Source organism: Mustela lutreola, chromosome 3 (assembly GCF_030435805.1).
Source record: "Mustela lutreola isolate mMusLut2 chromosome 3, mMusLut2.pri, whole genome shotgun sequence".
NCBI classification, from domain to species: domain Eukaryota; kingdom Metazoa; phylum Chordata; class Mammalia; order Carnivora; family Mustelidae; genus Mustela; species Mustela lutreola.
Genome location: NC_081292.1, coordinates 48278959 through 48292616, shown reverse-complemented (window position 1 = coordinate 48292616; position 13658 = coordinate 48278959). Strand labels below are relative to the sequence as shown.

Sequence of the window (13658 nt, the reverse complement as noted above, 5' to 3'; positions counted from 1 at the left end):
ATGTGCATATAAAATATGTTTTCAAAACAAAACAAAATAAAAAAACAAAAAAATAAAATATGCTTTCTTATAATATGATCATAACTATAAAACCACAATTTCAAATTAAGAATATTATACTCATGGAAGAAGTACTTGAATAACTGCATAATTAAACCTTTTGCATCCAGGCATCCTGGGAGGCTCTTTCATTGGCCAGCAATGGAAACTTATGCAGTTGACCAGACTTAATCTATCCCAGGTTGCTCTTCAGATTGATATAGGTGTCTCACCATTGCAGTTGTTCCACATTTCCAATAGTTTATTTCCTCTTCAACAAATCCAACCCTTCTTACTCTCTGAGTCAGCAGTTTGAGGACCAATGTCTTTCTTTCCATGCTAAACATCAGTAATTTAAAAAAAGATCTTAAACAATAAAAATGATTTTTTTGGTTCTGTATAGCAAATGTTTTTTTCACTAGCACTGTAAATCTTTAAAGTGCTCTTTTGAGATTCTTTACAGCTGGTGAAAATACATAGTAATAAATTCCTTGAAATTGCCTTTCTGTGTTGCTAAAAGTTCCTCCATCAGTTTGCCTTCCTTAATGGGTGGTTTTCCTTAAGAGTGATTTGATTCTTCCCACTTGTTCAAGCAACAAACAACCTCAATGTTTTATTCAGTGTTCTTTGATGTTTCAATTCACCTCAAGTTCTTTGTAATAGAGCTTTCTTACTATATACTATTTCTTTCTTTGGAGCATTTGAAAGTAAACCACCAATTATTTGAGATGTGTCTGAGCATAGTGATTCTCTGAAGATCAAAAACCGTTTTTTGGTTTTGGGTTTTTTTTTTTTTTCCCCTATAGGACTGGGCTTGACCATGAAAAGTGTTCTTTTGGTGACTTGTATATTTCTTACAGATTACTGACAGCTAGAGGTATGATGATACCACTTAGAGTATCACAGAAATGGAATTTGTGCTTCTTTTTGCATTGTTGATGGCAAAAAGTCCAAGTACATTAAGGCATAATTCAAGAACTGTGCTTTGTTCCTAATAAATTCTTTATTGAACACAGTATAGATGGCTGAACATTATATTTTTATTAATTGTTAGAAGTTTAAAAAGAATTAGAACAGCAAAAACATTCTGACTGAGTCTCAGGCAAGGTTCCTCCCTTTAACAGCATTATTTTTAAATTACAGATTTAATTATTTTATTTCCTTTCCCTGCTTTTGAGAATCCCATTAGCATATGCCCTGGTCAAAGGCAGGAATATAAACTTCCACTTGGTTCTGCCAGTTGAGATAGAGAGTGATGAAATTCACCACTTTAGCATCCAAAATCTTTGCATACTTCAAGAGATCTTTATTTATTCTGATAAAAGATTATATTTTGGCATTTTTATAATGTTCAGTTTAGTTACAACAGACATTTTTAACACCTACTATGTGTTTGGTACTGAGATAAATAAGAAATTGTTTTGGCCTTAGAGAAGATGATGATGTGGTAGAGATGGCTGGAAATGCAGCTGAAAGTTTCAGTTTGATGGTGTGAATTGGTGAATAAATAAACAAGCCTTTTGGTGGGAGCAAAAATTCAGAGCACCAGGCTCTGCTTTGAGAATAAGGATTGAACTTCCTTGATTTATGTGGAACTCCCTTTATATATGTTTATTACATAATATTGCCTGAAAAATATGATCACAACCATAGTGGTATATGGTGGCCTCAACTCTGTTTTTCTTTAATTAAAATAATTTTTGTATTTACTTAGTGTCCTTGTCAATTATGATGACCATTATTCTCTTTATAAGCTTGTCATTTGTATGGAAACTCTGTGTGTGTGTGTGTGTGTGTGTTTGTATAATAATACTGGAAATCAATTCTTACTTATTTTTAATTGGCTTAATTAACTGGCTTATATTTTTCCCAAACAATTATTTAAGAAGCTGCTTTTACCCATCTTCAGAAATCCATCTGCATAAATGAAACTGGACAAAATATACAGCTAACAGACTATATTATTGAAAATCAGAAAATGTTTAGTAAAAGTTTTAGTAAACCTCCACCGTAACACATTCTGGATGATGATAATTCCTTAAAAAGTTGGCTAAGACTTTACTCAGCCAACATATAAATGAACACATACACACAGAAAAACACATGCACAATTATTTGCAGAAAAAAATTGTCTGTGTAACTGTTTTCTAAAAGGATTTGCTTTATATCCACATACAGTAATATTTCATATAACAAGAGTGGATCTGTCAATTTCTTCTAAGATGAGCACAGTGATAAACTTAAGGGACTTTATAGCAGATTAGTTATATTTTACCAAAGCAAACAAATTTCCCAAGCTTCATACTTTACTCCTAGGAGAGTTCAATAGATGTTTAGATGATATAGTCTACTTATATTTAACATATGATAAGCCTAAAAATATGACTTCCAAGGCCAAAGAAAATTAAATGTAAAACGTTTTGAGGAACAGAAGGGCTACTACAGGAGGAAATATATCAATTAAAAAATCTGGAAACCATAATTTTTAAAATGTAAATTATATGAATATCACATTTTAGAAGTACTCTTTTATACCATATAGTATATCATGTAAAATATAGTATTGTATGTTAAATGTTAGTCATTTTTACTTCATCTTATGGAATGATATTTATACATTTTTAAGGTTAAAACATAAATAATAATAAAGTATATGGGTCTTAATAATATTAATGAAGCTCTGTGGGGTTGAAAAACTCAAGACCTTGGACAAAATCTGACTACAGTTTTTTTTTTCTCTTGTGGATAAAGTTTTATAAGTATACAACCACACCCATTTGTTATATACTGTTTGTGACTACTTCTACTCCAAAATGGAAGAGTTGAATCATAGTAACAGAGACTATAGGTCCCATAAAACTGAAAATGTAAGCGTTCTAGTCCATTACAGAAAAAGTTCACCAACCCCTTCCTTTAAATGAAAACAACTAAAGAACTGATTAAAATGTAACAAATCATTATTTGTGTTATAAATGCATTTTTAAAAAGATTTTATTTATTTATTTGATAGAGAGACAGCAGAGGGAGAGGGAGAAGTAGCCTTCCTGCTGAGCAGGGAGACCGATGCAGGACTCAATCCCCAGAACCTGGGATCATGACTTGAACCGAAGGCAGATGCTTAACCATTTGAGCGACCCAGGCACCCCTAAATGCATTGTTGATATTACAATAAAAGAATTCACAAAAATACAGTTAGAAAATATCATTAATAAAAAGATTCTATTAAATAGATATGTAAAATATTGAGTAATGAGAAAAATAATAAAAATTGTTGTTGTGATACTTTTTGGAGAACATTATTTGTATTCCTAAAACATATAAGAGAAGACTTAAATATAGCTACCCTACATTTAGGGATAGGAACATTTAATATTTTAAGATGACAAGTCTCCCAAAAAGATCTTTAGGTTTCTTGCAATTTCAGTGAAAAAAATCCAAGTAGTTTTCTTGTAGAACTTGCCAATTGGTCCTAAAAATTATACTAAACAGCCAAAAGCTAAAAACAGCTAGGTACTCTGAAGATGACACTTGCGGAAGGGAATCTTTTTCTACCAGATATCAAGACTTAAAACTAGGCTATATAATTGATATAGTGTTTTTATAATGATTACTAATGGCTTAGATGAACATATGAGCAATCAGAGTCCAAAAATAAGATCCACATATGTAAACACTCTTGATGTAAACTAGTATCATGAAAAACAGTGGGGAAATTTGTGGGATGATTTAATAATATGAGCTAAGGAAATTGGTTACCTATGTAAATAGAATAAATAAACCCGCTGGTTTACTTCACGTCATACATAAAGATCAATTTAGGATCACAAGCTTAATTATAAAAGGAATTAGCTAAAAAATATTCTGAAAGAGTATGTAGCAGAATTTCTTCATGATGTCATGATAACAAAAGCTTTTGAAATAAGATACTTACAGAAGTATACTATAAGGATGTTTGTTGAAAACCAAGAAAGTTTTGGGACACCTAGGTGGCTCAATCAGTTAAGTGTCCTGCTGTTGATTTTGGCTTAGGTCATGATCTCAGTCAGCGTTGTAAGATCGAACATGCATCAGGCTCCACACTGGGCATGGAGCCTGCTTAAGATCCTATCTTTTCTTCCTCTATCCCTCCCCCCAAACAAATTTAAAATCAAAGTTTTAACTGGACCACTTTATTAAATCATACACAAAAATAAATTCAAAATGGATGAAAGACCTAAATGTGAGATAGGAAACAATCAGAATCCTAGAGCAGAACATAGGAAACATTCTGACACCTGCTATAGCTACCTCTTAGTAGATACACCTACAGAGGCAGAGGAAACAAAAGCAAAAATAAACCATTGGGACTTCATCAAGATAAAAAGTTTCTACATGGTAAAGGAAACAATCAACAAAACTAAAAGGCAACCTACAGAATGGAAGAAGATAATTGCAAATGACATATCTGATAAAAGGTTAGTCTCCAAAATCTATAAAGAACTTAACAAACTTGATATCCCTCAAAATTCTTAAATCATCAGTTAATAAATGGGCTGAAGACATGAATAGACATTTTTCCAAAGAAGGTATCTAGATCACTAACAGGCACATGAAAAGAAGCTCAACATCCTCATCAAATCAAAACTACAATGAGATAACACATCATACCTCTCAGAATGGCTAAAATTCACAGCACCAAACAATATATGTTGGCAAGGTTGTGGAGAAAAGGGAACACTTTTATATTGGTGGGAATGGAAACTGGTGCAGCCACTCCGGAGAATAATACAGAAATATTGATTTGAAGGTGCACATGCTCCCAATGTTTATAGCAGCATTATCAACCACAGACAAAATATGGAAAGAACCCAAATGTCCATTGACTGATGAATGGAAAAAGAAGGTGTGGTGTATATAAGAATATTACTCAGCCATCAAAAAGAATGAAAGCTTGCCCTTTGCAATAATGCAAATAGAGCTAGAGCATATTATGCTAAACAAAATAAGTCAGTCAGAGAGACAAATACCATATATTTCATACATGGTATTTAAGAAATGAAACAGATGAACTTAGGGGAAAGAAAGAGATGGAAGCAAACCATAAGAGACTCTTAACTATGAAGAGCAAGCAGGGTTGCTAGAAGGGAGGTGGGTGGGAAGATGGCTAAATGGGTAATGGGTATTAAAGAAGGCACTTCTGATGACCACTAAGTGGTTATATGCAAGTGAAGAATCACTAAATTTTACTCCCCAAACTAATACGATGCTATATGTTAACTAACCAGAATCTAAATAAAAACTTTAAGCATAAAAAAAAAAATACCAGTTAGGTTTTATTCATCCCATGATCCCTAAGTAAAGAAAAGGCACACTTTCAATGAAGATTTTTTTCAACACACATAAATAGGAAAGAACCAACATTTGGACTATATAATCACCTAAAAATCCAAAAGACAATAATAATGAAAAATACAAAACATATACATCAATCTAATGCAGAAGAGAAATTATGAATTAAAGGACTTGACAAATTCAATGAAGTTCTACCACTTTAGGAACCCAGTAAATATACAGTAAATATTTTTGACTTTAAAATAAATGCAAATAAATAACAAAAATGTATAATCAATACTATTACTTACTACCATGGGCACCTGGGTGGCTCAGTGGGTTAAGCCGCTGCCTTTGGCTCAAGTCATGATCTCAGGGTCCTGGGATCAAGTCCCACATTGGACTCTCTGCTCGGCGGGGAGCCTGCTTCCCTCTCTCTCTCTCTGCCTGCCTCTCCGTCTACTTGTGATTTCTCTCTGTCAAATAAATAAATAAAAATAAAAATCTTAAAAAAAATCAATACTATTACTTACTACCAAATTGAAAAATATTAAAAATCAGAAAATGCATAATTTTGGAGAAGCTGTGCAGAAAGACATTGCATGCATTTATGATGTATGTATGTATGTATGATGTAAGTTAGAACATGCATTTCAGAAAACAGTTTGGATATTAGATGTTAAAGTGATAACACATCCTGTAGCACAGAAACTGCATCCTTAGGCATGTATCTTAGAAAAATAGCTACATATTGTATAAGAACACACATATAATAATGCTTATATTATTATTTTATAGACAAATACTGATGACACAAATGTTCATCAGCAAAATAATTAATAAATAATCTGAGCATAATCATGCAACAATGAAAAATGAATGAACTACATCAACATGGTTTTATTTCAGAAACTTAATATTCAGCAAAAATATAATAATGTTTATTCTAACGTTACTTAAAATAATAGGTAAAGAAGAAATAAGTAAAACTATACTATAGGTAAAACTGTACTACTATAGTAATAGGTAAAACTATAGGTTTTAGAAATAGGCAAGAAATAGGTAAAATATACTCATAGAAAAGGGTAAAACAATAAGTAATAAGTGAAGAAAAAGGTAAAACTATACTATATTGTAGATACATACAGTTTTACCAAGATATAGTTATAAATTAATATCCTAATAATTAACATAATGGCTACCTCTGCCTAACTAGGAAAATTTGATTTTTTTTAGTCAGGTAGTGAGCACATAGAAGTTCATTTTATTGTTACTTTTTTATGCTTATTATTCATTGAAAAGTTTAAGAAGTAGGCTCTATAATTATAAAAGTAGAGAGTATAGTTAAGAAAATTATAGTTTTTTAATGGTGAACATGGAAAATCCCAAAGTGCAGTTCAAAGTACTTATTTTAGCTATAAGCAAAAATGTAAATATTAAATCATTTTCACATTGGGATTAGGCTGACACAGTTATTTCACTTTATATTTAAGCTTATTCAACTGAATCTTCTTTATAAGATCATATTAAACTCAGAATAAATGGATATATGAGCCATTGAATTTAGCAGTATGTGGATAAAATGTTCTATTTTGAATATAAAGTCAGAAAGCAGTGTTTCTGCTTTATTAGAAAGTCTGCTATACAAAGCTACCAAAATATATCATTTTTCATATAAAATTCAAATCACATCAGAGCAATTAATTTAAAAATGAGAAACCATATAACACATGAATGATGTTGATCCATTAAGGAACATTAGATTTCATAAGTGTTATAGCTAGTGAACATGTGATGAGCACTTATGTATGAATACCTATAATGTATGCATTTCAACATATGCTCCATTAATTTTTTACTAAGATTTACATACTAATTTTAAAAAATTTATGATTATTCAAAGTAATATTAGCTTTTACTTTAACTGACATTGTATTTCATATCATAATATAGAAGTATTTTTAGTTCTTAGTGCTACTTTAAAATAATTGTGACTATGCCACTTATATTTTCTGCAATATAATATTGCAGTGAAAGAGCAATATCACTAAATGACATGCTAGAATGATTATTTCTAGTGGTTGAATGGTATATTCCTACATATCAGAATGATTAATTTCTCCCTTGTTATAAGAAAGTAAAAATATCTCAAATAATAATGCTATAAAAATGTTTTTTCTCTGGGGCACCTGGGTGGCTCAGTGGGTTAAGCCTCTGTCTTCAGCTCAGGTCATGATCTCAGGGTCCTGGGATCGAGCCCCACATCAGGATCTCTGCTCAGCAGGGAGCCTGCTTCCTCCTCTCTCTCTCTACCTGCTTCTCTGCCTACTTGTGATCTCTGCCTGTCAAATAAATAAATAAAATCTTTAAAAAAAAAAAATGTTTTTTCTCATCTATAACTAGTCAGCAATACTTATTTAGCACCAACTATGTTTAGAAAATTATTAAATATATTTTATTTGTCCAAATGCTATCTTTTAATTATTTGGTTTAATTTTTGAACTATACTTCTGATTAAATTATACATTCAGTATTTTCAAATTAGATAAATGAAAATGCTGAATCATGCTGGTGACTCCTTCAGAATTAAGTGTAGTCATTTAGGACCTCTGAGGACATAGAAAAAATTGTATCTCTTTGGCAAAATCAGCAGTCCAGTGCAGAAGATACTGTATGAGTTGTTCCCTCCCAAACATAAAAAAAATTAATGCACAAAGAAATATTTGGGATATAACTGATGTTCAGTTCATGATTATCGGCTAAGCTGTGCTAATAGGATGTAGTCTGGGCTGTTAGGAGTTTTTATATTGTAGGTACTGTGACACTTATACAGGAACATGTTTCCAATGAGTTCATCGGGTACTATTTTTCACTGTTGATCTACTCCTTTCCTGCACTTGTAGATATATCTTTTATATGGACTAGAAAATTTATGATTTTTAAAAGACTTAAAAAAATACAGTTGACAGAGAAAACTCAACAGGACACACAGGTACATACAACATACATAACCTGCCAAGTAGCAAAGAGTGCTTTGTACTTACATTATTCTTATGAGTATCTGATGTGCATGAATAATTCAAACATTAGAAATTCTGCTATTGATACATTAATATTCATTCATTAATTAATCATGGATATGATCTATCCATCTACAGAGAAAGAGAAAAAGATGAAATATGAAGTATTTTGAAATACGAAGCATTTCCCCCCTTTGTATGCCTACTAGTTCCTTCCTTGTGTTAAGAAGCTGCCATCTAATTTCTCTCCATTGTTTTTTAGGAAAAGAAATTCAAAACCAGGATAAGGCTCTTCAGAATATTTTTCTAATTACAAATACTAATTTATATAAAAATTCCTGGACAATCTTGTCAGAGTCTCTATCCTTCCTTTATTTTCTATGAAAAGGGTTTAGATATTATTGTCCCATTGATTATTCTGAGTAATTTTTGTCACTCATTTTATACAGGGATGATAAGAGCAAGCTAACCAAATCTAAACAATACAAAGAGAAGTAGATCTTGTTTTAAAGAAACAGTCACTTTAGTTTGCCAAAGCTCATGCTTTTGACCATGATGAGTAGCTTGCATCAACCCAATATCCCTGCTGAGAACACTAAAAAGGTGGGATAACAGCAACCAACCAAACAACTGTCTGAAGGTATTTGAGAGCAAGCAAGGGAACCAGGGGATTTGAAAGCCATGATTCAAGAAGAAAAGGAAATACAATATTTTGAGCCAGACATTTCCTGTTGCTTTCCTTTGGGGCATCTGCCAATTTTTAAGCATCATAGGGATGAGTAAGAAAAAAACAGTAGTTCAGGACTTTCAGGAGTCTTGCAGTACAAGAGTGACAAAATTTGGAGTTCAATCTACCTAGACAATCAGGATTTGAGGGACCATGATACTGGGAAAAGAAAAGCAGAGGAAAGGTAGCTTGATATGCCTTTCTTTTCTTTCATGTATTTGCTAATTCCTAAGCTTTATAGAACTAGGGGTATCAGAGCCAGTAGGATGGATGGATGGACAGAAGTATAGATAGATTATAGATAAGTAGATAGATAGATAGTAAGGAATTGGCTCAGACAATTATGGAGACTGGCAAATCCAAAATCTGCCAAACCAATATCCAGTTTGAGTCTGAAGTCTGGAAGATGCTGTAAAACCAGGAATCACTGATATTTAGTGAGATCAGCTTGAAGGCCACTGGATAGAGAACTTCCTAAATTCTTTCTTAGTTGGTTGCAGATCAGTCTCTTTTTCTAATCAGGCCTTCAGCTGATTGGATGAGGCCTGCCGCAGAATAGAAATCAATCTACTTTATTCTGTGTACAAATTTAAAAGTTCAACTTGACCAGAAACACCCAGAATAATATTTGACCAATTTATCCAGATATTCCATGACCCAGTTAAGTTGACACATAAAATTAACCATCAGAGAACACAAGTAAAAATATGCAGCTAAAAATCTAACAAGAACTGTCATCAGTCTCATAGTGCTTAACAGGTAGTTCTATGTCTAGGGGCACCTGGCTGGCTCAGTGGCTTAAGCCTCTGCCTTCAGCTAGGATCATGATCTCGGGGTCCTGCGATTGAACCCCAAATCGGGCTTTCTGCTCAATGGGGAGTCTGCTTCCCCCTCTTTTTCTGCCTGCCTCTCTGTCTACTTGTGATCTCTCTCTCTCTGACAGATAAATAAATAAAATCTTAAAAAAAAGTTCTATGTCTAGTAAGGTAAGAAGTTCTGATACATGTTAGTCTATCAGTAGAAACCCAGAACTAAAACCAGCCTCAAATACCTCAATACCTAATGACTGGATCATGTTAATCTGCTTCTACACTCACTACTTAACTGTCAGTAGGAAAAGCATCTCAGAGGAAGATGATATCTACAGCAATAACAAGTTTTTATACTTCGTGTTCAGCACTGAATAAAAAGAATTAAATGACACATGAAAAATAAAAAAGACACATAGCAAATATTAGGAAGGCAAATTTAAACCAAATATGTCTGTAATTACATTAAATATAGAAGACTAACTATTTTAAATAATAAACAAAGATTTTCAGGATAGATTTAAAAAAACTCCTGTATGCTGACACACCTTATTACAAATATACTGGAAGTTGCAAAATAAAATAATGGAAAAATGGTAAACCAGAATACACTAAACCAAAGAAAACTAGTGAAGCTCTACTAATAGCAGGCAAAGTAGACTTTACTACAAGAATATTATTAAAGGTAAAAAGAGATATTTCATAATTAGTGTGAAATTTATATACACTAAGAATTGTTACCTCAAATGTATAAACATTGATGGAAAAAAAAGAGAAAGAGAGAGAGAGGGAAGGAAGGAGGGAAAGAAAGAGAGTAAAAGAAGAAAGAAAGAAAGAAAGAAGTAGAGGAGAGGAGAGGAAAGGAAAGGAAAGGAAAAGAAAGATAAAGAAATGAAGGGAAGAAGTGAGGAAAGAAAATAAGTAAACAAGTCCATGACTATAAAGGGTAATTTTAATAAGTATCACTGAGTAACTGATAAGGGACCAGACCCCCCACAAAAAAAAAGTGTCAGTGGATATATGGAAATTCTGAACAGCACAATTAACAAACTTGATCTAATAGACCTGTATTTTTTTCTTTTGTGTGTGGTTTATTTAATTGTTCTCTTTATAAATTCTTTTTTTAAAATAATTTGGCATTTTATCTAATTATTTGTTTTTGTTGCTCATAATAAGTCAGCTTATAGGTTTTAGATATTTTAGGGACATGGTAAATTTCATCACTTTATTTTTGTGTCATTATGTTTATTTTTTGCATCCATAAAGGTCCGATTTCTGTATTATTAAGTTTTCAATTTTAACTAAGAAAAGCTATATAATCTTTTTTCTTTCCTAGTTCCAAAGTATAAAGATTCACTCTCAAAACATTTTTTTTTTGTCTTCTTGCTCTTCTTGCTCTTCTCTTTGGAGTTATTGTTGTAAAACTATTTTAAATATATGTTATTTTAAAGTACCACATATTAGTTTGTTATTTTAAAAATAGTTTAAAAAATTAGCTATAAAAATTAGTTATTTTAAAAATATTATATGCTGATAAATTTTATTTACATTCACCAATTTTTTTTATCTACTGTTTTGTACTCCTCTTTGGATTCAGTATTGTTCTAGCTAAAATTCTTCTTTTTAAATTTGTTTCACATGATGTCAAAAATTAGCTTGATGCTTGTTTTCTTCATTCCATATTCCTATTTTAAGTAAATATAGAATTCTAGCTTGAAACTTATTTTTTCTGATCACTTTGAAGATGACATAGTTATAGGACAGAATGGAAATATAAATATTAATAATTTAAATAATTCAGTAATATAGTAATTAAGTTGTACAACAATGTTTACATATAGATCATATGTAAATAATATTGGAAATGTAATACTTTCCTAATAATATTAGGGAATTTGATGATATTGTTAACACATCAAATAAGAAACCCTTAAGAGTATTAAAGTCATAAAGGACTTATGCTTTCATAACAGTTTAATAGGTAATACAAACTAAGTCTTATCCTAAAAACAATTAGAAAATTTGGAAAACTATATGTAGAAAATATCTACTTGAATATACTGATCACTATCAAGATGATGAAGGGGTACCTGGAGGAGGAAGATATAGTACACCAAACAAAACCTGAGCAGGAATACAAAATACAAATATATATCTAAGTTTTGTATATTCCTTTATTTCTAAGACTCATCTTTTCCCTATTCTGGAAAATTTGGTGCTGTTGTCACTGACCTGATATTTACTCATCTCCCATTATTTTTAGTTCCTTCTAGAAATCCTAGTACATGTATACTGAATGCTCTCCATCTGTCTTCCATATCTTTTAAATTCTTATTTCAAACTTCTTCTATATTTTATGTTTTACTCTGAATGCTTTTCTCATGTTTTATCCATTTTGTGAATTATCTCTTACATTTTAATTAATGTGTTCATTGAGTTTTTTAATAACTTCCTATAATTTTTTACTTATAAAAGTTTTAATTTTGTTCTTTTATAAAATGCAAATGCAGTAAGATCTAATAAGTTAATTGTAAATAGATTCTTTTAGATTTTTTTTTCAAGTTCTCTGTTGAGTTACCCTCATAGGAGTTTTGTCACTTGTGAAGCTTTTAAGTTTTTATTGTGATTTTTTTTATTAGTAGGGATTGCTTCTTATGTGAGTTCCTTTTATTCTCAATTCATCCATAGGGTTTTAAATTTGCACTTTCCTGGATCCTAGGTACTAGATGTGTACCAGATTGTAGAGTAATTTTTAAGCTTTGAGTCCTGTACCATGTATAAATGTATACTCTTCACCTACAAAAGTTACAGACCTAGGATCCTGATTTTGTGACAACTGTACCCAGTTCCCTAGCTAGACTAGTGGAGGCAACAAACTAGACTTTGTTGCCTCCATTTCACAAAGAGGTGATCCTCCAAGGTGCTGCCTCCTGATGGTGCATGGGAGAATAAAGCAGAAACAAGTCAGCTGCAGCTGCAGGGGAAGGGGAGCAGGGGTCAGTAGAAAAGACTGTCACCCCAAACAACTCCTCAGTCTCATGTTTATTAGAAAGTGGGTAACAATCAACAAAGAAACCGGAGATAATACATTGACCATGAGTCTTGTAGATACGTAAGAAGATAGGCAAAGTATGTCTGGTCATGTAGTACATGACCTAGAGTGAGCAAGCCCAAACAAAAGGATTGTATGACTAACTTCTGGTGCTCTCCAGGGAAGGGGAGATAATGGAAAAATGAAGCAGGTGGCATTGGGCCGGCCCTGAGTGAGCCAGGCATCCCCAGCTGCTCGGCTTCAAGGATGTATATCATCTTCTCCTCCAGAGGCCTATTGCCAGTACATGTTTTTCTTAAGGCTATATCTAAGCATGCTTCATAACTAGTGTATTTTCTCATAGGTTATATTTTAAGCAGTACTTCATTCTTAGGGACAGTTACACAAGGTCTTAGGCTTTAGGTAAGAGGGCTCAATTCCAGTTCCTTGCTTTGTGTGGTCCTGGGTCTCATTTCCTACTCCTACATGTATGACAAATCCCAGAGCTCCACTTTTTAGGCCTTTATCCTAGTTTGATATCACGATGAACCACTTCAGCTTCATCCGTGTCTGTTTAAAATTCCTCTTTAATTCTGAACTTGCAGATTCAAGCTCAGCTATCCATTCAACTCAAAAGAAAACAATTCAGCCTTTCTATGAATTTGAAATGGAAGAGTGGATGTCCTCTTATATTATCTTAAGCGTATAGACCTGATGTTTTT

The 13658-nt window shown here is 32.3% G+C and overlaps 1 protein-coding gene across 1 annotated transcript in view; it reads left to right on the top strand.

Moving 5' to 3' along the window:
- The window catches only part of CNBD1 (cyclic nucleotide binding domain containing 1), a 437858-nt gene that overhangs the window by 308701 nt on the left and 115499 nt on the right, over positions 1 to 13658 (top strand). The gene's annotated exons all lie outside the window — the stretch shown is intronic.